Source organism: Harpia harpyja, chromosome 3, assembly GCF_026419915.1.
Source record: "Harpia harpyja isolate bHarHar1 chromosome 3, bHarHar1 primary haplotype, whole genome shotgun sequence".
Classification (NCBI taxonomy): Eukaryota; Metazoa; Chordata; class Aves; order Accipitriformes; family Accipitridae; genus Harpia; species Harpia harpyja.
Window position 1 is genome coordinate 37,610,278 of NC_068942.1, and position 25,366 is coordinate 37,635,643.

Consider the following 25,366-nt stretch of genomic DNA (forward strand, 5'->3'; position numbering starts at 1 on the left):
CCATATTTGGGCACCATATGTCTGCTGAAGTACAGTGCCTATTCTCCTGTTTTTAAAACCAGAAGGAGCACTATGGTATGGTATGGTATGATATGATATGATATGATACGATATGATATGATATGATAGACCACTAACCTGTGGTATGAGGGAAATCATATCAGATGCTCTTAAGGAAGATGGCATAGAAATGACTGTGTTATAGTATAAAGGTGCTGAAATTAGCTTCAAAATAACAAGCTGGTGTTCTGATAGCCATTTGGCTGTCAGGTATCTTATTAGCCCATGCTGGGCTCTGCATTGCCACAGGCTGTTCCTATCGCTCGAGTTAGCAAGCTCCAGGCCAGCTCAGGAGTCTCCGCTTGGCACCGTGTGTAATTCTGTGACTGCAGCACGTACATATCCAAACCTTCTGAGCAGCTCTTGCACAGAGTTGACTAATGGCAGAAGAAGGGTAGAGAACTTAGAAAAGTGATTTTGATTTGCTGCCGTTTACATGGAAAAAAGTTAATGGTACATCAACACGAGCCAGCTTCCCACGTGGGCAGCTGCAGCTCTGTGACCACCATCCACAAGGCAGCTGCAGCTTGATGTTGGCTGAAGGATCAGCGGTGCTGGGTGGAAAGGGGCTTTGCAGGGTTCAGCATTCCCATGCGATGGGATACTTGTATTTCCACACCCTGCCCTCTCCTCTCAGTGTTTCCCACCCCCCTCCTCCACTCCATGTTGTTCTCTCACCAGTATGGGCTGTCCCAGTCCCAAAATACCTTCCTGACAATTCCCTCTTGCTCTGGCTTTCCATCCTCAGGTAGGTGTCTTGCTTGGAAATGAGCTTGAGCAGGAAAAATAGGGAAAACCCCATATTTAGAGACACAACTTTGTTCATGAATCGATTTCTGCCTGCTGATTCACCAAAGGTAAGGAGAAACAACTCCATCCTTTGCGGGAGGAATACTACACTTGCTGTCCTTCAGGTGAAGGAGGAGCTCCAGGGAAAGTCTTGCAAGGTCCCACTCTAAAGCTACTATTCTACCTGTATAGTCTTCAGGAAGCCTGAAGAAAGCCCAGTTTTGTTTAAAATATCTTTTTTTATTATTATTATTTGGCAAACATGATGGTTGCTGTTTGTCATTTAATGTGTTTCTAATGGAGCATAAAGTGAGTGGACTCATCTTTTAACGTTCCATTTCCTCCTTTATGCTTTTTATATTGGTAGTGATGGCAACTGAGTGGCCCAGAGAGAACTGGTAATGAAATTTCTATAGCAGCCCAAAACAAAATTGGTTTTAATCTAGGTCCTGCATAAACAAATAGCTAATTTTCTGACATCCTTTGTTTTAATTCTTGATTTTCCAAAGTAAAAAGCAGCAGCCACCACAAATTTCTGACAACTGCAAGGCCAAAAAAAAAAAAGATTTTTACTCTCAAAAGAGATTTCTGCATTCTATGAGAAATTAACAAATTTTCTAGTTTTCTGAAATAATAAAAAACTTAAACGATGAAATAATAAATAATAAAAACTTGCCTCTGGAATAAGCATGTCAAGTAAGAAATTGGAAAGGAGAAAACATGTTTTAAAATGGCACTGAAAACCAGCTAGATACAAAGGAAATAACCCCAAAGGAGATGCTTAGAAACTGCCAGAGATGCCTCCTGCATAAATTGTTTTAAATCAGCACACATTGATCGTGAGAGAGGGACACTTCCAGGATGGGGCGTCCACAACTCCTTTGGGCAACCTGTTCCAGTGTCTCATCACCCTCATAGTAAAGAATTTTTTTCCCTATATCTAATCTAAAGATTAGACGGGAGAGGCGTCTGCCTTGTCTGGAGACAGGGAGAGCAACCAGCACCGGTGGTCTGGCCCCGGCGACGACATGGGCTTTGCTAGGAAGAAGCCAGCCCGCATCCCCGTCCGATGGAGCAGGAAAGAGCAAGAGGCTGGGATGGAGCATCCTCGCAGGCAGCCCGTTGGCAATGCTTCCATGTGAAAAAGTCGCGGCGAGTGAAGCCAACAGGTATATCAGGATCTTTCCGGGAGCCCTGGCTCCGTGGTGGGGATGGAGTTGGATTTCTGGTCCAGGTGGGCATTCTTCAGTTCAGTGACATTGGGGAGCCAACATAGCATGGAATGCAGGTCCACGAGAAGAGTGCTCAAAACCTTTGGCACCGGCCAGTTTGAAAAAGTGATTTGAAGTCAATAGAGGCTTATACCTGCAAGGGTTTGTGGGTCAGCTTGGGCATTTTCTCAATTCTTCTTTAAAGTATGAAAGACCAACACAAACAGAGGAAGTTGCCTAAATGCCCATACTGGTGAAACAATGAAAGGGAATATACACAATGTACTATCATATTCACAAAGTAAATTGGGGGGAAAAAAAAACCCCTCCAACTTATTTTTTCCTCCTACTGGAAGGCCTAGTTATAAAAACATGAGACAAATGATTTTCAGACGACTCTGGATGAAACTGATAGTGGAAATTTAAAATAAAATAAAAACATTCTTAGTAGGAAAATCCACTGAATCTACCCCATACTTTTAAGGTGTTTCTTTGCCCACATGTTCTTACAACTGATCAAACCATGAAAATCCATTTGGGTGAAATTTTTTAAAGTGTTGAAGCTGTTCTAATTTTGAAATGGTAAAAAAAAAAAAAAATTCCAAAGCTTTTACTGATTTCATCTTCGGTTTGTATCTATTTTTATTGAAATAGTTATTAAAATCACTTTTGACACTTTCTGTTAGCCAAACAGGCTCTTCTTTGATAAGCAAGGCATTAACAATGTTACTAGCTAAAGGAAAATAGCATTCAGCCTTTGAGGGAAACTAAAGCCTTCACTGGGCAAAACCATACTTTAGCCCCACCTAAAAATGAAGCTCATGTACTAAGAAAGAGAAGGTAAAGAAAATGAGAAAAGAACCTTTTCTGATTTTTCAAAAAAGTTACTTTTTGAAACACCTTATCCATGCAAGTCTTACCCTTGGAAACATTGTTTTCAGCTCAGTGGGACTTTTTTGATGGAGTTCTTCACTTTGAACACTTTTAGTGTTCGTGCTTCTGATAAAGTAGTTTGTTTTGCTTTAAAAATACCCTGCATCATAGTCATTGTTATTACTTGTTTTATTCGTTATGATTACTGGTATTCATGGAAGACGTAGAGACTGTAAGATGACCCAGGTGCTGCACAAACACAGAACACAAAAAGGTGGTTCTTGACTTACACACACTGCCATTAGGCAGGAGCACTGGCAGCCTGCAGAGTTCAGAAAAAAAAGCCAGCCACTGAGCAGCCAGAATTAGCTTTAAAATCATGACATTTAAAGTAATAATAAAAAGGTGGGTGTCTTTTATTTACTTCTAGCTTAGGAATCTTTAAATATTTCGTATATAAGCTCAAGCTTTCTGCAACCTCTTAGCCAGAGGACAAGAAAGCACTATTTTTAAAATGAAAGCTGAGAAACCCATGTACTCAGAAGCTTTAAGGAAAATACCAAGTGTCATGAGAGTTGGCAACACTGTAGTTCCCTACTACTGTTTTTCTTCAGATCCTGTTTTTAATGCAAAATTAAAGGCTGTTTTCCCCTTACATTCTTCAATACTACAGTTAAGTGCAATGTGTTGCCCTTTAAGTGAATGCTCTTTTTGCAAAGCAATTTGATTGTCTTCAATTATGCTATTATCAACAGCCGAGATTAGTAAAAAACTCAAAGGCTTGTAATTATATCCAATATTCTTCTCATTACAGACAATAAGGACTGGACAGTCATTTTGCTTTTTGTTTATTATTAGCTTCCAGTCACAATCATTTTCAGACACTGATGCATTAGAACAACATGAAATGGTTTGGACTGCAAAAAAAAAAGGCGAAATATTACTTGCTACAAAAGTCTTTTTTTTTCTCTAAGACTTCAAAACCACGCGGAAGTAATTATTTGATGTAGATGAATTTGGTTACTTTAAGTAAAACTTTAATTCAGAGCTAATTTTGATCTACACATCTCTAACTTGGAAGAGAGAATCCTGAGATTTATAGATCATATTCTCATGATGTAGTGCCCGTAACATAATACGCCAGTGCAGCAGAGAATGGCAGTGGCTCTGCCTGTGAAAATCTGCTGGAACTGTTTGCTTTGCTGCTTTCTGCTCTGGTTGTGCAGTTGAATTAACTTATTTTAATAAAACAGCCTGTTAAGGATAACATCAGCTAGTAGATAACTGTAGCACAGACTGTCTGTAACATACCGTGTAAGCATTTCTGGAAGTGCAACACTCCTGCCTCCCCCCCTCCCCCCAGTAAAATGAAATATTAATAAACGATGTGTGCAGGAGGCATTGCGTCTGGCTGTCTTGAAGTCAAACTGTAAAAGCTGCCTGACAAGGGCCATCCTCCCGCGATGAAGCAAGCAGCAAAGGCGGTCCCCCAGCTTTGCCAAAAGCAGCAGGGAGTAGCTGCAACTCCCTGGTAAGAAGAGTGGGTAGAGGGTTCAGCAAAGGTCGATGAGAAACAAAACTACAACATGTGCTGCAAGACTTAGGCTGGAGTGACGACAGCCTCTCCCAAATTGTGTTCCCCTGCTCAGGAGCTCAGCCTGAAAGGTACTGCAATAGATAAACAACTAGTAACGTACTGATAAATATCCCCAGAAGAGGATCTGCAGCTGAGGCACAGCAGCATCTGGAGCTCCCCGTCATCATCCACAGACGATGCCGTGGACCCTGGGAGGGAGCTGAAAGCGTTCCCAGCTCTCTTCTCAGCAATGTGCTGGTCCCATGGGACAGAGGACCAGAGGGTACTGGGGTCCTACCACTTGGGGTGCAGCTGGAGGGAAGCAAACATCGGCGCAGTGGGCTGTCGAACGGCACCCAGCACCAAGCTGGACCCGCAGTCGTGCATGGGGACCGAGCCCGGGCAGTCGGCGGCCGAGCAGGTCAGGCAGGGTCCCGCTATGCCAGCTGCATGGAAGGACCCGCCTTTGGGATGCTCACTCAAATTTGGCGTATCCTGAACAGACAAAACCCATGTAGCTGTGTATAAGAGAAGAATCCTTTTCTCTCCAGTTTAGAAGCCAATGCAAGGATTTTGTACCCCTGGGGGAGGAATTAATTGTGTATTATCAGCATTACAGAAACCCAGTAACTTGGTACTGATGACATTTTAATCAATCCAGAATAGCATGGTTTATATTAATAATGCACCCATTAACTATATTAAGAACTGGCTCCTTTCAGATCTCAAATCTAAATTGTTGGTGGAGAATCCCCAGCAAACAAAAATGGTGATGTGGCAGGACTTTCTAAGAAGGAGTATTTACATCTAACCTATTCAGTATTTTAATCAGTGGCCAGAAAGTTAAATATAAAACTACTACTGATAAAATTCACAGGTGACACCAAGATTAGCAAACTAGGGAAGAGGAGGTGTTACGCTATCTGATCTGAGAGTGTTTGATGTCAGGAGCATGGGCCTGTTCCCAGAAAGGGGTTTTGCGGGCAGTGCCATGCACGGCGGTGCAGGCACAGGGCATTCCCACGGAGTGACAGAACATCCCCTGGGTAACGGCAGCTTTGGAAAGGGTAAAAGGACAAACAGTTCATGGGGAACTTGCAGTGTCATGACATGACGAAATACTAGGGTGATCCTGAAATCATAGCTGTAAAGAAGAAATTTGTATATATGTGTGTGTTTTTGCCTAGGTGGACCCTAGATTGCCAGGGGCAGTTCAGGCAACCATATTTTAAAAGAGGTGTTGAAAAACTGAGCAGGATTCACAGGAAAACCAGGAAAACGATATAAGGACTGGCAAAAATGTCTTTTGTTGAGAGGTTTAAAGAGATCAATTTGTTAACTTATCCAGAAAGAAATATTTTGAGTTGACTAGACTACAGCGTAGCTAGTATCTTCCCAAGAAGAAAATATCAAGAATGTATCAAAGTATAAAGAAAAGCAGAAAAAGAACCAGTGGCTAGAAGGCGGATGCAGCCAAATTCATACAGAGAATCCAAGTCCACGTTCATAATGAGGAGGGTAAGGACAAAGGGAAAGATAAACTCTTCATCTCTTGATTTCTTCAGATGAGAATTCAGTGTCTTTCTTAAAGACAGCTTTATAGTTACACACAAGTTATTTGGCTCCAGACAGGGTAGCTGCTTGTGATATACAGAAGTGCACATTCCTATGGACTGCCAAAACATGTGACGGATGCCTAGAAACAAACCACCAAGTTTTGAAGTGCTTGTGAGCAGAGACATTCCTCGCTTTCCAGTCTTTGGGCCAGCTACAGAGAGGCCATTTCATATGGAAAAGCAGTTCTGATTATTCATTAAAAACACACCAGCGCAAATTCTCAAACCCCAGTGTTTGAAAAAGGCACTATTTGTATGCGCCTCGTCTGGTCCAAAAGATTTCAGGACTGGTCTTTGGCAGGTGATCTAATCTCTGGGTTTCTGGCTACGGTTTGAGTGCTCATTCCTGCTGCCGTCCCCACAGCCCGAGATACAGGCACCGATCTGGGTAAAAGGCAATCCACATGCATGCACCAATACTACAATAATTAAGCAGCTTGGATCTTTTTTTGGTGGGTTATTTTTAACCCAGTTCAGCGCTCTGCTCCAGTTCATGGCCTGCAAACAGCCTTGTCAGCACAGACGGGGCTGGGCAGCCATGGCAGCACCCACCCACCGCAGAGCAGAAAATCCTAAAGCCAGCACTGCCTCGGAGGCACGGATGCTGAGGCTGATCCAGTGGTTCAGTGTTGCCACGGGAGAGGTCTGGCTTTCCTCCTCTCCCCCGACAGCACGGTCCCAACACCTCCTTTTGCTGGTGTTGGCAATTGCCTGGCTAAATCTCTACAGGGTTAGCCAGCTAGTTCAGAGAGGGCAGCAGTACCAGCCTAAGGGACCGTACCTGCTGGAGTGGCTCTACCTACCCGCTGCATCACGGCATCTATATCATCAGACCATGCCCTCAAATTCCCGTACAGCTCTACAGCATTCCCAGGGAGGGCTCCCTGGCTCCGTACGCTGATCCAAACCCCAGGCAGGATCTTGCCACCCTCCCCGCTGTCCCTAACAGTGCCTTTTCCTCCTCTCTTTTTAGCACCAGAGCCGCTGTGGCCAGGGGCTGAGCAGCCTCAGGTTAGCTCTCGAGACAGGCTCAGCAAATGGTGGCACGACTGCCACAGCCCGGAGAAAAGGGGAGAAGGTTGCGCCCAGAAGTTTCTTGCTTTCCAGTGGAACTCAGCAATGTTTATCTGCCTCCTTGGGGGATGGTTCATCAGGCTTAATCCAGTAACATCCTTAAAATTCATGCAGACCACTGCACTGCTAAAGCATTCATATTCTTCCACCGATAGCGGTGAAAGGCTCATGCAGCACAGTGAGGAAAAAGACACAGCACCGCTGGGTAAAGGTCATTGCCGCTTCTATTGTACAGCAGAAATAAACACAAGCTGCAGATCTGCAGTTACACGCTCTTCAAAGAGTTCTTCCCCGGCGCCTCTTTCGCGGCCTGTCCCACCCTGCTACAGTCATTTGTAACTATGGGTTTCTGGCCGAGTTTCCTCCTCGGTCATGTAATTTCCTTTTTCTTTTCTTCTGTGGGACATTTTCAGATTTTCAAAGGGAACAATCTGTATTCCAATCCACCATCCAACAACCCATCAGTGTGGAAGAGAAATGTCCCTAATTTTGGTGTGGCTTCTTCCCAGTGTTTTTAATGTTAAAAGCTGGGTAACAGACTTAACAGCCAGCTAACTTCACTCTAATTGAGAGCATCAGCACGATGGTCCTGCAGATTTGAATCTTCTCTATGTGCAGGAAAGGTGTTGCCTGGGTAATGGCAGTAGGATTTTCCTTTCAGCTTGCAACCAAGCGACCTTTCCTGGAGGAAGAAGCAGTCTGGCCCCAAGCAACTCGTTCCTCGAAGCCTGGGAAGCAGACGCCAGCCTCTTGGTATTGATGTGGTTACGTAGGATGCCGACAATCTTAAACAAGAGAATATCCAGTAACGTGACGGCTGCTGTGCACATTGGCTTGCAGAAGAACCCGGAGGCTTTTCTACCTTTCCTTGGGCACCCTGTCTTAAACAGCCAGGCATCCCCAGGGGAGGCAGCCCCCCACCACGCCACCTCCAGCACAGGTCCTGACTTCCCCAACTCTTTGCAGTGTTGCGCCCGAGCCACCGGGCATTTTTAGGGAATGACATCCTCATTGTGCAAAACACATCCAGTCGCTTCTGCCGCAGGGGTCGGACTTTGCAGCTGACAGAGGTACCCGCCGACTCCCAGCATCTTGAGCTCTGAAGACCATTTCAGCGTAGTTGTTGACAAGCTGGATTCTGTTCTATCCACTTTAGCACGCATTATTTTTTATACCGTTGGCTAAAAGCTCAGCGTCAGTAGAAGAACCCTTTTGCCTTTCCAGGAGAATATCCAGCGTTTCATGCAGGAACAGATTTGACAGTCTAATACTGGAAAGTCGACACTTAATTACCTCATTCCTAACTGATGTTGCCGTTTGTAAAGTTTTTTCTGAAAGCCTGGCAGACAGAGGGGAATTGCTGTGGGTGATGGAGTGGGAGTTGAAGGCAAGAAAAAAGTGCTGAAGCACTCATTAAAAAAAAATTAATCCGATGTCTTCTTAATAAGTGAGGAGTCAGTTTGCTGAGGAAGGAGGATCCCTTCCAAGCCCAAAGGTAAGATTTTAGCAGAGAGAGTATATGTTTGCACTGTGTTCCTTCTGTAATTAGTTTCTAGACAGAAAAGACACAAAATCTTCTACACAGGGGTTTTATTGCCTGATGTGGTGGGTTGACCCTGGCTGGACACCAGGTGCCCACCAAAGCCGCACTACCACTCTGCCTCCTCAGCTGGACAGGGCAGAGAAAATATAACAAAAGGCTTGTGGGTCAAGATAAGGACAGGGAGAGATCACTCACCAATTACCCTCACAGGCAAAACAGACTCAACTTGGGAAATTAGTTTAATTTATTACCAATCAAATCAGAGTAGGATAATGAGAAATAAAACCCAAATCTTAAAACACCTTCCCTCCACCCCTCTCTTCTTCCTGGGCTTAACTTTACTCCCAATTTTTTCTACCTCCTCCCCCCAGTAGCGCAGGGGGATGGGGAATGGGGGTTACGGTCAGTTCATCACACCTTGTCTCTGCCGCTCCTTCCTCCTCAGGGGGAGGAGGACTCCTCACTCTTCCCCTGCTCCAGCGTGGGGTCCCTCCCATGGGAGACAGTTCTCCATGAACTTCTCCAATGTGGGTCCTTCCCACGGGCTGCAGTCCTTCATGAACTGCTCCAGCGTGGGTCCCTTCCATGGGCTGCAGTCCTTCAGGCACAGACCGCTCCAGCATGGGACGCCCGTGGGGTCACAAGTCCTGCCAGAAAACCTGCCCCAGCGTGGGCTTCCCACGGGGTCACATCCTCCTTTGGGCATCCTCCTGCTTTGGTGTGGGGTCCTCCCCAGGCTGCAGGTGGAGATCTGCTCCATCATGGACCTCCATGGACTGCAGGGGGACAGCCTGCCTCACCATGGTCTTCCCCACGGGCTGCAGGGGAATCTCTGCTCCAGCGCCTGGAACACCTCCGCCTCCCCATCTTTCTTCACTGACCTGGGGGTCTGCAGGGTTCTTTCTCTCACCTATTCTCACTCCTCTCTTCTGGCTGCTGTTGCACCGTTGTTTTTTCCCCCTTCTTAAATCTGTTATTCCAGAGGCGCTACCACCATCACTGATGGGATCAGCCTTGGCCAGCAGCAGGTCCGTCTTGCAGCTGGGTGGCATTGGCTCTATCGGACGTGGGGAAAGCTTCTGGCAGCTTCTCACAGAAACCACCCCTGCAGCCCCCCCCCCCCCCGCTACCAAAACCTTGCCACGCAAACCCAATACACCTGACTATTAAACGTATAGAGACAACAGGCACACATTAAGACAAGGCAACTCCCTCCCAATAAATTAGCATGCCCATGTTTGCAAGGAGACATAATAGCTGTTATTTATATTGTACTTACATATTTAATTTTCATTATAAATAAAAGCTTTATGCCTCCCTTTGAGCCTGCCCTTACAGCCTTAGACTACAACAGCTACAACAAAACTATTACTCCAAATTAGCATGGCATTCAGTGTGCATTTGTATTACTTCCATGATTTTTATTGTTTTTTTAATTATTATTTTTTCTCCCAGTTCATTCATCAATCATATTTACAAGCCCATTGTCATATTTGCTGCCAGTTTAGTGTTCTCACACATTTCAGCACACAGAGAGAAACTGCAAACTAGGGCAGCTCTATTAGGATCTCTAATATTTCTAAGGAGTCTGAAGGTGCTGACAGCTTATGGTATGTCTTTCCCAGGCAAGTGCAAGTGCCTCAAAGTCCATCTATCTGCGATTACTGGAAGGGGTAAAATTACACAGCACGCTTACCCTCGGAGTAGGAATCCTCTCCCCAGAGGTTAGAAATGGGGAACAACAAGCATACCACAGCTGGAGATCTGACGAATGATACTCGTTTGAACTTCCGAATAATCATCTGTGCCACACTGGCTGCCTTTGCAAAGCGAGCTTGTTTTGAACCTGAGTTGATTACCTTCCTTGTTGTCTTGCCAGGCAAATTATCTTTTGCCAACTTAAGTGATACACCAAGACCTGATCCTGAAGTCCTGCCATCCCCCAAACTCTCGGCGACGGCAGCGGAAGCAGCTCAAGGATGGCAGAAGTGGGCCTCTATCTTGCTTGGGCTATGTCCTTTTTTACTTTGTGCAGACACGGATTTTTCTCGGCTCCACACCATCCTTTTATAGTAGGCACCTCAGGGTGGAGGACGTTAGGAAAGAATTTTATTTCTTGGGACTGCAGAAAAGGGTATTTCTCAGGGCTGCAGAAAAAGGGAAGCAGTTCCAAGTATCCAAGCATGCACATTGTCACCACAGCCCTGTTTGCATACAAGCCCATTGTCGACCAAAGGAACTGGAAAATTATGGCTATTTATCCATCCCTCTCTTTACCCCCTGCTGCGCCTCTTTTGGCAAAGCAGCTAAACAGTTTGCATTGTTTCACATTTAATGCTTGCAGATGGTTTTATTTAGAATTTGTTTTATTGGTGAGACAGGCTTCCTCTGTTTATTAAATTGTGCCTACTTTTGTCATCCGTCATGTTGCCCGTAATTTCTGCACAGCGCTGGAGGGTAGGGTTTGTTGTTGTTGCTGTTGGGTGGGTTGTTTAGTTTTGCTTTTTTTTGGGGGGGGGGGGAGCTGTTGTAATCTGAAATACGATCGAGCTCTGAGCTCCAGGGAAACCCCGCGTCTTCACATTCCCTTTTTTTTTTGCTCGCAGAAGGGCATGAGGCTCCGAACGGGCGATAAGAGGCGCGCACCGGCGGGGAGAGGGGGCCCCCCCCGGGGCCGCTCAGACTCGTCCCCCGGCCGCTGAAGGAGCCCCGGGGCACGGCCCCGGGCCGGGGGGGGGGGTGTGTGCACGTCTCACCCCGCTGTCCCCGTTCCCCCCCCCCCCCCAAGAGGCGGGCGGCCCCGAGGGGCGCGGGCGGTGCGGTCCCCGCTCCACCGAGGCGGCTGCCCGGGCGGCGGCAGGTGGTGGCCGCGGCATTGGCGGGGGGGGGAAGCCCGGTGGCTCCGCCGGGCCGGACCGGGCCCCCTCGGCCGGCGGCTCCCCCCGCGGGCCGCCCGGTTTTTGTCCTTAAGAGCCCCCCCCCCCCCCCAGACCCTGGCCGACCGCGGGCGCAGATCGCCGCCGGCTCCGCGCAGAACTCGCAGGCTCCGGAGCAGGAGGTGGGAACCGGGGGGTGGTTTGGGTTTGCTCGGCTTTTTCTGTTGCGTTTTGCGTTGGGGTTTTTTTTTGGTTTGTTTTTTTTTTCCCCCCTGCTTTGTGCGGCTTTTGGGGTTTGTTTTTCTATTATTATTTTTTATTTTTTTTCCCCCCTTCCTCTCTTTCCACCTCGGGTGTTTGGAGGGAAGGCGGGAGCACCGCAGCCCCGGGAGAGCCCTGGCGGGCCGGGCCGGGCGGGCCGGCGGCGGCGCCTCCCCCCCCGGTTCGGGGGGTCCCCGGGCTCGGCCCCCGAACGCCCCTCTCTTCCGTTCTCCATGTCATTTCCTGTGCTAATAAGATGGTGGTCACGGCCGGGAGGGAGGGAGCCGCCGCCGCCGCCTCCGCCGAGCCCGGCCCGGCCCCGGGACCCGTCCTCGCCTGGGACTAGCCAGCGGGGCTCGCCGGGGAGGGAGGGCGCAGCCAGCCGGGCTCTCCCCCCCCCCCTCCCTTCCCTCCCTCCCTTCCCCTCCCCTCCCTCCCCGGGCTGAGCGGGGCCCCCCGACGCCGAGGCGGGCCCCTCCGCGCCCGCAGCGCCGAGGTGAGTCAGCCCCGCTGGTAGCCAAGGTGGCCACGAAAATGGCTGCGGAGCGCGGGGAGAAAGGGGAGGGCGGGGGGGGACGGGACGGGGACGGCGGGACCCGGCCCTGCCAGAGAGCGGGAGGGAGGTCCGGTTGAGGGGTGCCCCGCTGAGGGGGTGCCCGCAGCGGGCGGGGCGGCGGTGATGACCCGCGGGCACAGGTAGGGGGGGCCCCCCCCCCACTCTGTTCCCTCCCGCTTTCCCCTACGGGGCGGGCGAAGCGCTGGGCCCGGCCCGTCCTCCGCCGCCGCGCCCGTTCCGCGGCTGCGCCCGCCCTCCCCCTCATCTTCCCCCCCCCCCTTCTTCCTCCTCCTCTTCTTCCTCCCTCCCTCCACCGCGGCCGTTAGCGGGGCCGGCGAGTGACGCGGCCGGCGGCCAATGGGCGGCGGGCGCGCGCCGCCTCGGAAGGCGCGGGCGGGGCGGCGCGGGGGCGCTCCCCGGGGATGGCGGCGGCGGTGGCGGGTCGCCGCGTTGCAAACCGGGGGCTTAAGGTTCGGCGGGACCGGGCGATCTCGTTGGCGGCGAAGCCCGGAGCGGCGGGAACCCCGCTGTAGCTGCACCCTGCTTGCGGTCCTGATGCCTGCAACATCTCCCGGGGCCGTTTGTGCAACGGAAGAATTGCCCTTGCAGCGCTTAGCCGGGATACTTTGTTGACTCGTGTGGAAAAACTTCACCAAATGCGTATTTTGGGGCCTTTTCCCCCTCTCTTCTTCTTTTTTTTAACTTACTGAATCTTTTTGGCTTCTTTGCAAATGCTCCAGAAGACCATGTTTTTTTTCTGTAAACCCAATTCCTATATCCCTTAGCATATTCCAAAGGGAAAATGCCTCCAGCGTCCCTTTCTGCATCCCTGAGAGAAAAAAAAAAAAAAGCTGGCCTGTGGGCAAAACTGCTGGCTCGGTGTTGCTTCCTCTTTTTCCAGTGATTAATGCTGCTCATTAATGGGAGGAGAACTGGCAGAACCAGCTTAAAAAAAAAAACAAAAAACCAAACAAAATACCGGCTTGACCGTAAGAAAGGGTTGTTTTCCAGCACTGCAGGTGCGCGCTGTGTTTTGTTAAGCAGCGAAGGAGCCCCGGCTCCAAATATCCAGCAGCCCCTGGATCCGGTCCTGCCGGCGAGGTTTGATTCCCTGTGAGATGGGTGGAGCGTGAGCACGCTGCCTGGGTTGGGCTTCGTGTCCCCTAAATTTCCGCTTGTGCAATCACCGAGATTATAAGCAATGAAAGTGGAAAGGGAAATGACTCTTCCAACTTTCTAATGTGTCGTGTATAAACCCCACAACAGGCGCGCATCGCTGATGAGGATGGTGCGTTTTTTTGTTTTCGCGTGCAAGCTGCAGTCGGAAACAAAAGTGTTCAGATGATGCTGCAGTCTGCTTCTTGTGAGGGGTGCTTCCACCAAAGGTGCTCCTGCTCTAAAAAGAACAGTTTAGCGCGAGGCTGAGCGACGCAGGGCTCTGGAATCACGTGCAGTCTGCAAAGAGTTCCAAGTGTCGGGGTTGTTGGCGTGGCCGGCGGAAGGACTGCGGTAGTGAAGGAAAGGCGGGTTAGCTGGCACTGCTCACCGGGGAGGATTTGAGGTAGCCACGGGAGATGCTGAAGGTTGCCCTGACTCTTGGCTAGATGCTGAGGTGACCGGTCCCGCTGCGGTGTGGAGTAGCAGGACCAGGAGAAGCTGCTGTTCCCTCCTGCCTGGGAGTCGCGTCAAAAGCTGCTGCTCCTTCTGGCTGTCCGTGGGGCGTGCAGCAGGTCCCGCGGCTCCCAGCTCAGCGATGGCTTTAGTGCGGAGCTTGCTGGTTTCAGGAGAGCGGCCTGTTGCTCCTCTAGCATCTTTGTGGACCATGCGTGAAGCACGGTGCTTTCTGGGCCAGTTTGTGGGGGGCTCTCTCACTGTGAGCCTCACTGGTCCCTGGTAGCAATTACTTGGGCTTTTTTGACAATTTAAGGGGGAGGATTATTGTGAGGGTAACACCTGGTTTTAAATAAGGACAAAAGCAAGGACTTGTCTGAAACTTTGTTTTCCATGTACTGAAGCGAGGTCGGTCTTACTGGGATGGGGTGGGGGCAGATTGTTTGCTCGTATTCCTAACTGGAAAGTGAGGGACCTGCTGAAAATGGGTAGGAGCGGGGTAAGATTGTGTCCATGAACACCACAAGAGGAGCCTGAAGCGGGAGGGCTGCTCCGCTGCAGCAGGCTGGCTTTGCAGTCGGGGGGCCACAAGCATTGCGGTGAGTGGAAGTTGCCGCCCTGAGTCAGGAATCGGAGAAAAGTATGTATATTGAGGAGAAAAATGACAAGCCCAGGCAAGAGAGGTCTTTGGTCTTCTTATAAAGAGTACCACGTACACCTTATCCTTCTGTTTGTTTTTTTTTTAATATTCTTTTTTCCTTTCATAACTTCTGTCTCATGCTGGTTAACTCCCAAGCGAAGCTGTGGTTTTTTGATCCCCCCCCATGTCCATTTATGCAAGAGAAGTATGTGCTTTTACCTATCTCTTTATTCTTGAAGTTGCTGTTAGCAGGGCCTCTCTCTTGCTGGTTTGACTACAAGTGCTACTAACCATTTCCAGAGCTCTTAAAATACTGCCTAATATTCATGACTTTTCGGAGTAGCGTATTTAAGATCGTTATTGCCAATCCAGGGCTGTTGGCATGTGTGTGAAAATTTGCATGGAGAAACTAAACACAGTCCCAAAGACAAAATGTTTTTGGTTTTTTTTGATTGACACTCAAGTAATAATACTGTAGATTAACTGGGGGACCTCCAGAAGGAAGAAATAAGCTGCTAAAACTTGATCTGAAGGTACAAGGCCGGGTAGCTGTAAGAAGTAATGACTCTTGTTCCCAGTGGCGTGAGTGCAGGTGGGAACTTTTGATGCCTACTTTGCATTGGGAGCATGTGTATCTGAGACGTATGAACAACCATTTCTCCTAAGAAAACCAAAACAAGCAAACATCGCTTTTATTCCTCAGTTTGGATTGCAGCTTTCTGGCATTTTAAGAAATCTGGAGTCAGTCGGACGTGTATCCAGGTATGCGTGACATGTCTTCTTGCATCAGTGTTGAGTTCTCTGATCTGGGCTCTCACCTGAGCGCAGGCCCTTCAGACCCCAGGGCTGAGAGCTGCTTGAGGCACAGGCGTAGCCAGTGAGGGGGGGTCAGCACGTGCAACTTCTACAGGCATGGAGCAAGTGGCAGAATTCCTCCCGGCCTGCCGCGGGATGCTAGCTTTGCTGCTCCACGTCTTGCCCCTCGTTGTCGTGTTTGTGGCGTATCGCAAGCGGTTCTGTACAGCGCTCCTGCCTGAAGCTCGGTTGTAGAGGGTGAAGTTTCTTGGACCAGAGCTCCTGTGCAGCTGCAGAGAGCTTTAGTGCCTCCTCTTGCACTGACCTCTCTGCAGTAGTGGACTAAAGAAGGCTTAAATTTCACAGGCTCTTCTGTTCTCCCTGTGACCTCTTCTCTGCTACTGAAGGTGTTTTTAAGTAAAGCCTCTAGAGCAGTGGTCCTTTTAAAGCTGCGGAGTGAAATGTTGCTTTTTAGGAATCCCTGCTAGCTCAGCTTGGCCATGCAAGTGGATTCCAGTAGCAAGTCCAACCTCCCAGAGGAAAAGCAGAGAGGACAAGGTGAGAGGCAGAAAGGTTCATGTCGCCCTGCCTGGCATCTTCAGAAAGAAGGTGAGGGAGAAGTGCTTCGGAAAGGGAAGAAGTTTGCAGGTAAAAGAGGCCAAACAAAGAGCGATGGAAAATACAGAGCAGTCCTGTGGCTTCTTTGGAAGGTGGGAGCAGCCAGGGTGGATGGAGAAGAAACCTGGTGAGGAGAGCAACACAAGCATCCCATGTTAGAGAAGTTTTTCTTTAAAATGCCCACCGCGTGATAGGCACTACACTACTAATAGAAAAGACCGGAAGGATTGAGAGCGAGGAGGGAAAAAAGCAGAGGTGAAGAGGGTCAATTTTGACTTGGCATCTAGAATCATGTTTACAATGTGGGATTTTAGTGGTCTAGTCACTGTCCTCACCACGTAGGCTTCGGACTTCGGCTAGAGTCAGTGAAGGTGGTACTAGCACTGGCATTTTTCCTCCTTCTGTCCCAAACTCTGCACATAATTGCAAGAACCTACATTTCTGCTGAGAGACAGTCAAGCGATTAAAAATACTGACACTTAAAGCTTTGCTATTGTGCTTCCTGGTCATTGGTCCATTTGTGTGAGCAGGATAGCTCGTATCCTTGAGAACTGTTGTTCAAAGGCCTCCTCTCTCTGCAAGGCAGGGAGGCAGCGCTCTGGCGTTTCAGACTCAAAACGGTTTCTCTGCAGTCAGAAGGTAAAAACATTATACATATAATTTAAGGTTTAAGCTGCAGAAACTGGCAGCCTCCAGAGAGAGATCAGTAATGCGTACTGCAGAAGACCGTTTCAGTGCAGTCCCTCGGTCACGGACAGCCATCAATAAGGGGCCCATCAGAAGGGTATCATAAGCAAAGTCGTCCAATTTGAGCACGCTCTGATAAATGGCTTCATTTCTCTGCCCCCTTTTTTCTCTCCTCCTTAGGCTTTGGCTTTTCAGCAAGGCTAGTGTTACTTTGACAGTAGCGACTTGTCCCGGAGGAGGGACTGCTGTTCCAAAATAAGTGTCGGCGTCGAGCCCTGCCGGGTCCGGCACTCCTGGCGGCTCAACCACGCTGCCTGTGCCACTGTCGGCTGGGGGCTGGCTTTTGACTGTGGGTACTGGGGGTGATGTATGAGGACAGAGTGGTGAAAGTGCATGGGAGGTGATGGGAGGGATTATCTCATGCAGCAGCTCTAGAATTGCTTTAATTAGCTACCCCTACGAGCCAGTGGTGCTCCTGCCTTGCACAGTGGCGAGCCGATGCACTGAGCGTCCTTTGCCGGTCCCCAAGCCAGGTCATCCCTGTGCACTGGGGAGCGTGGGCTCCAGTCTCCTGAGTGCAGCCCCCGTGGCCCCCCGTGAACACCCTTTCAGAGTGTTGAAGGCCGGTAATTGGAGCTGATGTTGGTCAGGGACATCAGCTGTTTCCAGACTGATAACCGCCATGAAATATTGTCCAGTACATTCCTTTTTGGTACAATGAAGCTTTATTTTGAAAATGTATCATATAAACTGTATCATAATACGCTGACTGGAGTTAAATGTGGTCCTTCAACTGCGGACTCAAACAGGTGAGCAGACTAAGTGTACATAGCATCTTCCTAGAAAGACGTTTTAAGTTCGGTTGGGATTACCTTTCCACTCCTAGCATGTTCCTCTTTACACCTTTCATTTGGATAAACCTTGACTTCTCGTGTCTGTTTATATTGCGGGGCTTTGCTGTTGTAGGTTTCTTTTTTACATTTCTTTTGCTCTGAGGCTGCTGGAGTACTTCATGTGGTCTGCTGCTTTCCTTAAGTTGTAGACCTCTTGCTTGGAAAGGCTGATGTGAATGGTAAATAGGCCACAGTTTGCAGAGTCCAGTCCTTTTATCCCTTCAGAGTAAATTAATGAAAACACTTGGAAACTGACTGAAGGAAAAATCAATACTGATCACACATGAACATACTTTTGTGAACGATAAAATACGTTTTAGAGTTGTCACGTGTACACACCTAGGCATGCAGATGATCTTCTTTGAGCTCAAATGAGATCAGTCAGCTTTTGAAGAATAGAAGCTTTTTAATTACTGAATTTCTCTTCTCTTGGTGATTGGGAAGAGAACTTTCTTATGTATGGTAGTGTGTAAGTTGCTTTGTTCCTTGAGTAATTTTTCCTAAATCATGGAGTGAAGGACCACTGGATGGGTGCAGTGGTACCTGACCCTCAGTGCAGGATGCCACCAGCTAACGCTGTGTTGCTGTTGCAAAGGCAGTACCTCCAGAAAGCAGATCCACTTACTGAGTCTCCCGGACGTGTTGAGAGCTAGCACCAAGTAAATCAGATGCTAACATATCCTCTTTAGGTCTGATGGACTTGTGGTTGGTTGGGTTCTTTTTAACTAGGTCTCATTCTGTAGTCAGGTGGTGAAATGTTGCTTTTGAATTCTCTTGGGGTAGTGGGTGAACTGTTGTAGTCCCTCAGTGACTTGCAGATGTGAAGTCACTGTGATGTGCTCCCTCTTCTTTTTGGACTGGAACTGAATGAATTCTTGGGCTCTTTCCATGCTTCTGCTAATCAGTGTTTTAAAACTGTCCGTAGTGTAGAGGACCAGGTATTTCTGTGCAACCCAATACCTTCATGTAGAAGACACACTTGAGGAGCGGGGTTTGAAGGAATGGCCCAGAAGTGCTTGGCCCCTGCTGGAAATGTTTTTTGTAGTTAGCTGCCTTAGGATATACAGGGTCTGAACACCCCTCTCCCTGTATGGAAGGGAATGTGCAGATCAAATGGTGGTGGTGGTGAATTCAGCACACGGATATCTGATTTCTTGGCAGATCCGACACTGGGAGTACCTGGACTGCTGCCTGCCCCAAGGAAGAGGGGGTCGGTGTGACCCATGCTCAGCCAGTACTCATCCAAGTGGTGTAACGTGAGCCCCTAACCTGTAGACAGATTTACCAGCCCTGAATAATGTCTGTTGTACTGTGAGATCTTATCTCCCTAATGGCCTGCAAGAGGGTACAAATGAGGAGAAATAAATATGGCTCTTGCTTTTGCTTCCACTGCATTTTGTGGAACAGTTGATTTGTTCTCGTTCTGCCTGGTGTGTTCGTTAGTGCTTTTAAAGGACTGAGCTAGTTTGTTAGAATTTGAGGAACAAATTAAAATATTATTTGCTCCTACCTTCTCATTTTCCCACCAAATATTCTTTCCTTTTTTGCTGAACAAGTAAAGCTGTGTCCTGAAGCCCAAGTAGAGTGAAACCACTGTAACAAACATAGAGGAACTGTCATGTAACATCCTTCAACAGAAATGAACAGGCGCCAACTGGACAAATGGTACCAAAGCAGGATTTTATCTTTGTTTTGCATCTGTACCCACAGGTCCCAATTGAATGGGGATCCCCCTGCAGCTGAGACTGCCTGCCTAGAGCTATTAGTCCTGCAGAGGCTTTACAATTTGATGTTTGATTCCTGAAGCTTTTGAGTTGGGTGGTGGGAAGGGGCATCAATAACCAGGTGCCTGCTGGAAGTCTAGAGGTCTCTTGGAGGGGGTGGTGGGGTTTTCTCATCTGCCTTTGGGATAAAGAGCTTTGGGGTTGTGATTTGTAAGTCATACTGTCTGCTCAAGAAACTTTCTGTCATGTGGCTGTATCAAGGGTGAAATTGTCTTTTGTGGTTCGTGCTTTTTATGTGACGGAATTTAAGAGCAGTCTTATAAAAAACCACCAGTGTGTATAAAGGCAGACCAGCACTCAGTTGTCACTGTTGAGCGCGTTGTTGGCTTTGTGCAGGAAAAGGGTGCTCTGGTGAAACGCGCTGAGCTTTCTGACTTGGTGGGGCACTTTGAATTTTGTGCATAGCTTGGCCGTGGCTTACAGATGTGTGCGCAAGCCTGTCGGTCCTCTCAGTCTGTCCCATCCTGTCCTCTAACACCACTAAACATTCAGCAGTGGAAGAGAAAGACAAGAGTACTGCAGGTAATCTTTTTTTAAAAAAAAGAAAAAAGCTCTAACTTCTAGAAAAGTGTTGAGTGAAATGCCGTCTCGTTAAAAGATGGATGTGCTCTCCAGAGGGGCTAATTTAGACACTAAGGAAATGTATGTGGAGCTGATTGCTGGCCGGGTGCCAGTCACTGAAGGGCACCGGAGGCTGAAATGCCAGGCAGCGCTGGTAGTGCTGGCACTTCAGCCCATGACGGTTGGGTTGCATGAATTATCTCTTTGCCTTCCGGCTAATTTTATCCTGTTGATTTTTCATGAATCATTTCCCATCTCTGTGGGTTAGAAATTAAAGTGGAAGTTTGCTAGCCAGAATAGCCACATCTGCTATTTAGAAAGTAGTGTCTGGGGTTTGCTTCCTGCCCACCCCCATGCCTTCCCTTCCCCTTTCCCTTTTTACCTCTGTCAGTGTTCAAATATGTGAATCACTGGTGTTGCTCACCCACGGAAATTTTTAGGCTGGCCAGCCTGCACAAGCGCAGGGGTCCTCGGGATGCGCGTGAGCTCATGGTGAGCGGCCGGGCGATGCTGGTGGCAGGCAGCAGGCGGGTGCTGAGTGCTATGTGGCAGGGTCCCAGCCGCGCGGCGAGGCTGGCAGGACCCGACCGGGGCATCTTGAATTTCCTACGCGTGCCTTATAAAACATTAAAGGCGCTCCAGTGTCTTTTCCCTCTCCCAGCACAGCAGAGCAGGAGCACTGCAGTGGCCCAGCCTGCTGCGTGCCTACCAAGCGCTTCCTCGCTCCAGCCTTTTTGCCTGTCCACAGATGAGAGCAGGTCATTTAGGCAGTAAGTTCACATCTCTGCTTTCTATAAAAGCACCTGCTTGATGAAAAACTTGAACTTTTGCAGACCCAAACATAACTTCCCTTTGTTGAGCTGTGTGTGCTTGATTGCCATCAAGGCTGCCATCTGGGCCAGCAGCAAGGAAAGGATGAGTTGAGTATCTAAAAGTAGAGCCCCGTAAGTAGGAATCCAGGGACCCGCATGGGTCTTGCAGGTAAGCGAAGTTTTGCTGGCAGCTGTGCTTAGGAAAAAGCATGTTCCCTTAAAGGGAGCACTGGATAAATGAGAGGATGTCTCTAGCTTGCTGATGTTCATTTTTAAGCAGTCTTGGTGGATTGCAGTAAATTTGGGAGACTGGAAGAGTGATTGTGTTGGGACGGTTCTGAAAATCGCCAAGTGGATGGTCCAGGAAATAATAGGTTGTGTAGTGTGACACCAATCCTGGGTAAATATAAAGTAATTCATGCTTGAAATTTGATGTTACGGAAGGTGTCTTGCACTTCTCATACAGGTCTGATTTTGGTTTTTGAGAAGCTTACCATTGGCTTAAAGAAAGATCCATGGATGTGATATACTTAGGTACATAAGGCAGTTAACTCAGTGATGAGAACCCCATTAATATCTAATGCCAAAGAAGATCCATAAAGTACAAGTGGCTTAGGAAGTGAAGGTAGTGATTGACAGAGAGTCAGCATCCAATAAATAAACTGAAGTGGCAGTATAAACAGTAAGGAGGATGAAGGATACTCTAAGCTAAAGGACAGTATTAGCACACTAATAAATCAACCGTTTGTGGATTAACTTTAAGATGAACGTAGAAAATGGTTTTTCAGCGTCAAAAGATCAAGGCTCTGGCATTGCCTCCTTAGATGAGAAGAGCAAATAATCCAGCTATTTTAAGCTAGAGCTTGATCATTTTACAGAAGAGTCTCTGCAACATGATCTGTGGAGACTGCGTTTGCAAAGTAGACTCGATGACCCTTCCCTTCAAATGAGGGTAAGGGAGAAGCCAATTCTGCCTGACACTTGCTCAATGATGCAGAAGAAAGCATGACTCACCACTGGCAAAATGCGTAGAGGAAACAAGTTTGGTGAATTGTAGTTATTGATAGGGGCAGGACGGAGTAATGCAGTTTGTTTGGTAAATGGAGCCATTGAAACAAAACAATTTTTATGCAGACAAGTGGAGAGTTATGAATCTGGAAAGGCATGTCCTGAACGTGATCTGCAAATGGGGGCTGTGTCTCGAGCAGTCCCATGTGAGAATGTGGGGATTGGAATGGGCAGGCGGCTCTGGGGAGCTTTCTGTGCCAGGTCCTAGCTGGAAAAGATGACCATGATTTCGGACACACAGACAGGGAGGTAATGAATCAGGGTGAGGAGGTAGTTTTATGTCTGTAACCCTTACATTTACTACAGACTCAGTCTTACATCGGCGTAGCTTTCTGGTGCCAGCATCTTGAAGTAATGTAGAGAAAATTGGAAAAGTTACATAGAAGAATGACGAAAATTGTTGGAAAGCTGAGAAGATACTGCACGGGTACATATCCAGGGCTCTGCTAGATATGTGTTTTTATTCAATGCTTATCACTATTGCTATCCAAACACCTTTCAGTAGTACCTTAAGGAACAAGGCTTACATCTGCCACTTGGTTGTACTCTTATTCTGTCCTTGGGGAGAAAAATGTTGGTGGAATAGCATCTTGTTTCAGTAGTGGGGTTTTGTGTCTGTTTGTTTTAACTTTATAAATGTAGGTATATATTTATGTTGAAGAAGCCAAAGGCAAAGAAGTGCAACTGGCAGTCCTGACCAAAGATGGTGAGGTTTGTTACAGCCATTAACCTGGAAAGCAATTCTTTCCATTTGCTCAAAGCAGCGTCCCAACGTGCCAGGTATTTCAGCCTTTCCCACTGGGTTGCAGGGCCCTTTGAAAGAAGTGCTGACTGGTGCCCAGAGCTAGAGAGATTCACATATAACTTGTCTGTGATGAGGATTAACAATTGAAATGAACTTCTGATGAAGTGTTGGCTTCTCTTCCTCTTGCTAGACTTGGATGGAGATTCTGTCCTGTTTGTAGGCTAAAGGTAAGAGCATGTCATGTACAGGGGATCAGTCAGGTTGACCTAATTCTCCTTTCGACCCTTAAACTGTGAATCTGTGACATCAATGCAGGGAGCCAAATACAGCAAAAATGAGAAGTTTCCAGTTTAAAGGAATTATTTTTAATATATTTTAAAAATGCAAGTCACTTATGTATTCTTTCAGCTGCAATAAGTAGCTGCCTTGGCTCTGTGGCATGCTGCGCTGTTTCAGAGGCTTTTAGGCTGCATGGGAGCTTTACATTGTCAGCATCCCGCTGTGGTGAGTCCTTACTCAACACTTAATGTAGAGAAGTTGTGCCAGATAATACCTGGTTTGCAGAGGATTGTGCTGATGCGTGCCACTAGCTTACTACCCTGAGATCAACAAAGGGCAAATGCTCCCAACTGACCATAATACAGAATTTTGTGTCAAATCCTGTAGTCAGCAGCATTTTCTACCTTCACTAGAAGTCACCATAAGACAAACTCAAGACTAGTTCAGGGATTATTTCAGAAGTTCTTTTCTGTCTTCCCCCTCTGAAACGCTTTTGTCCTGGCAGGTTTTGATGACATGGTTTGCCAGTGGATCATGTGAGAGTGACAGTGTGAACGCATCTTGCATCCACTTGAAATGGCAGGAGGAGTTCCAGGCTGGCAAACGGGAATGTCCCTGTACCCAGCCTGTCTGCAGTTGGGATGACACTGGGGAACTTGGTCTCGTGGCACCCCGATGCTGTTTGTCATGTCAGTTGCTGGTCTTGAGCAAGTCATTGAAACCACTGGGAACTCTCAGCCCTCCCTGCTGTAAAATGGGTTTAAGTCTTGTGGTTTTGAAGCTTGCTCTCCAAGCTTCTTCGGAAAGCTGCAGCAAAACTGGGGGTGCTTTCCAGGTGCCTTTCTAGTAGTCCTGACCTTCTTCGGTATTTTCAGAATTCAGAACTCAAACTGTTTCATACTTCTCTTCTGGTGAATTCATGGCTTCTGACTGCAGTGGAGTAATTGGCAATGATTTAAACAAGTCCTAGTCGCAGCCCATGCTGCTCAAATCCTACATCATCCATGCCCTGTAATTTTCACTAATTAAGTTCGAATTTGTGACTGCCCCAGCTTGTCTCCAGCTGTGCAGGCTGCCTTCAGCCCTGCTCTGCAGCTGTCAGGGAAGAGCCCCAGCCTCACATCAAGCTGAGAGCCAGGTCATCGGCTCTTGCCCTGCCACCAGCCTTCACCGTGCCGGGATGCCGCTCTGCTGCACTGCCGGGTGGAAGACAGCTTCGCCCACAGGATCGTTGTACTTCGGCGGGGGGGGAGGGAAACGTTAAGCCAGCACTGTGGCAACTCTCAAGGTGAAAGCAATTTTCCCAGTGGAGCATGGGTTTAGTGTCTGTCTGTGGACAGTGGTCCTCCTCTGAGCAAACTGGTCCTCCCTCTTATTTTGCGGGGTCTCTTGGTGTTTGCATTGGCTGCGAGCGTGAGCTGCGTAGCCAGCTGGTACTTCATAAAGTGACCCGAAATGGTTGGCATGGCCAAGGACCTTGGTAAGTGAATTCACCTCGGGGAAGAGGGTCAGCCTGGGTCTTCTATGGCTGTTTGCGGGGGAGCTCGGAGCCTTGAATGCTGTGCTTTATTTCCCCCTTCTCGGCTTGTCAGTAGCTGACTGTTCTGGATTACTATTTCTGGTAATAATATGCAACTGTAGAAAAAGCATATGAATTCAAGTCCATCTTTCACCATGGGCTTGCACTTTAAAACGTGGCATGAGCTACGCAAGATCTTTCTTAAAAGAAGAGGGGTTGACCTCCAGAAGGCCAGCAGGGAGAAACTGAGTGAAGGAGCTGTGTGCTGAGGAGGGGATGGATTCCTACATGGCTGTTTCACATGCAAGAATGTCCCAATCTGGGAAATGTGCCAGTAAAATGTAAAATTAAAGCTCTGTTTTGGAGGCTGATCCACACAGATAAGAGTCTGTGGCTGTTAACTAATAACTACAAGAGGGGCAGTGATAAAGGCGGCATACTTGAGGATAGGAATTCACAGGTTTGTTCATGCTTAACCCCATTTGGACGTTTTTTCACGCATTAGAGATTAACAGCTCAGATGTTCTTGTGTTTTGTATTTCCCTGATCGTGAGCAGTATGGTAAAGCCACTGGGCATCTTAAGATGTGTCATGCAGAAACGTGACAGGTCCTTGCCTACTTTGTAAAGAAAACAGCAGAGGTTATATGGCACTGCCGATGAACCTGGGGATGCCTTTTAGGATTCGTAGCAGTCACACTGGTGTCCTGGGCCTGCCGAGGGGCATTGTGCCTCGTACCATACCACGACTGCCTTTGCTGTCCAAAGGGCTTGATGTTGTGTGCAAACAGCACCTGGATCTTCGCAGCATCTCTCTCACCTAGGGATTGTCCTCTCTGATGTGCTGCTAGGACTTTGCAGTAGGCTGTGTGCACGCTGACATTGGGAGGACTGACTGTCCTGATGGGCACAGGGACATG

General features: G+C 48.1%; 1 protein-coding gene across 6 annotated transcripts in view; it reads left to right on the forward strand.

Moving 5' to 3' along the window:
• The first annotated feature begins 11,725 nt into the window (after positions 1-11,725).
• PRDM11 (PR/SET domain 11) overlaps positions 11,726-25,366 on the forward strand; it is a 48,018-nt gene continuing 34,377 nt past the window's right edge. Inside the window, exon 1 of one of the 6 annotated variants that reach the window (XM_052781943.1) lies at positions 11,726-11,800. The gene's annotated coding sequence lies outside the window, so the exon portion shown is untranslated. Of the gene's footprint in view, positions 11,801-12,085; positions 12,376-13,866; positions 13,963-25,366 lie in introns of those variants that run through there. The other 5 variants (XM_052781942.1, XM_052781945.1, XM_052781949.1 and 2 more) reach the window with 5 other exon arrangements.